Source organism: Mus pahari, chromosome 6, assembly GCF_900095145.1.
Source record: "Mus pahari chromosome 6, PAHARI_EIJ_v1.1, whole genome shotgun sequence".
In the NCBI taxonomy this organism is placed as follows: Eukaryota; Metazoa; Chordata; class Mammalia; order Rodentia; family Muridae; genus Mus; species Mus pahari.
The window spans coordinates 104,782,413-104,784,141 of record NC_034595.1 but is presented as its reverse complement, the minus strand read 5'-3'; positions in this window follow the sequence as shown (position 1 = coordinate 104,784,141).

The following is a 1,729-nucleotide window of genomic DNA, read 5'->3' as shown; positions in this document are numbered from 1 at the left end:
CCAGGAGCATCTACCATATCAATGCCTCCACCAGGAGCATCCACCATATCAATGCCTTCCCCAGGAGCATCTGCCATATCAATGCCTTCACCAGGAGCATCCACCATATCAATGCTTTCCCCAGGAGCATCTACCATATCAGTGCCTCCCCCAGGAGCATCTACCATATCAATGCCTTCCCCAGGAGCATCCACCATATCAATGCCTTCCCTAGGAGCATCCACCATATCAATGCCTTCCCCAGGAGCATCTGCCACATCACCTCTAATGTCCTCATTTGCTTTCCCTGGAATTGCAGGAATATTAACCTGTGTACCTCATTTTTGTAAAAGAACCCTTCTCCATAAATTTATGGGTATGTCCCATATGGGTAATCCATTGAACACTTGGTCTTATTTGTGATAACTTACCAATTCCTATAAGTTGTATGTAAGCCTTCTGAATGGCCAGTCTGTATTCCAGGACTTTTGGGAAAGTATGATAACATCTGATCCTGTATCCACCAAACCTTCTAAGTCAATACCATTCATTTGTACCATTAATTTTGGTTATTGACTGCTGTTTGCCAGAGCACATGTTTCCCAGTACTCCCAAAAGCTCCTGTCCTTTCTACTGGAGCAGCCTTGCCCTTGATGTAAGGAGACAACAGTTGAGCAAATCTATTCCCTGTATCAGTTTGCATCTCCTTTTTCACATATGCCATAATTTTTATTTCTTTCTTGCCATCCTCATCTAGTACACCTGGACGCATAGTAAATCCTTGAGACGTTAATCCACTTCTTCCCGAGATTATTCCCACTGTCCTTGAAGGTAAGGGACCATACACATCAGTGGTTAACTTATAACGTTCAACTTTTGGGGATAGGGTAAGAGGCATATCTATGTCCAGATCCAAAGCTGCATCCCCTTCTGTAGCAAGTATCGGATCATAAATACTTCATTTTGATTTTCCTGCCTGGCTCGGTACTTTCTGGCTGACCAAAGGACGATGGTTTGGATTGTTTATTGAGGAGCCTCGAGCTGATAGGCCCTTCTCTTCATTTCCTGAAGGCAAGAGGTTACCTCCTATGTCCTTCTCAGACTGGCAATCCTTTGACCAATGTTTGCCCTTCCCACCAGGGCTACAATTCCCAGGAAACCTTTGTGGTTCATAGCAACCAGAACCTATTGTTCTCTTTTGTGAATACTATATATTTTCCAGAGTCAATGTACCTAGTATTTTGAGCTCTGAGTCTTTTAGTCTTACAATTTCTTTGGGAATGGCCAAATTCACCATAATTAAAGCATCAGGCATTTTTATTTCTAAGACTTCTAGCTATGGCTTGCCCTATGATATTAGCATAATACTCCTGAAAACCAATACCAGGTGTTCTGTCTTATCCATTTGTCTACTGGGGCTCCTCCTGCTTTCAATGGTCTGATTGCTCTCTTACATTTAGTATTTGTGCTTTCAAATGCCAATATTTCTATCAATGACTGTCTGGTTTCAGGGTCTGATATGGCTGTATTTACAGCTGAACCAAATCTCTGTAAGAAGTCTGTGAATGCTTCTATAGGTTCCTCTATTACCTTTGTAAATGAGGTAGATCTCCCAACCCCTTACTCTTCAATCATATCTCGGACTCTTAAAACTGCAATATGACATTGTTCAATTACGCCACCACCAGATGGGATTTGTTCTGGTGAATCAGCATAACACCCTTCACCGCACAGTTGGTTTTAGTAACAC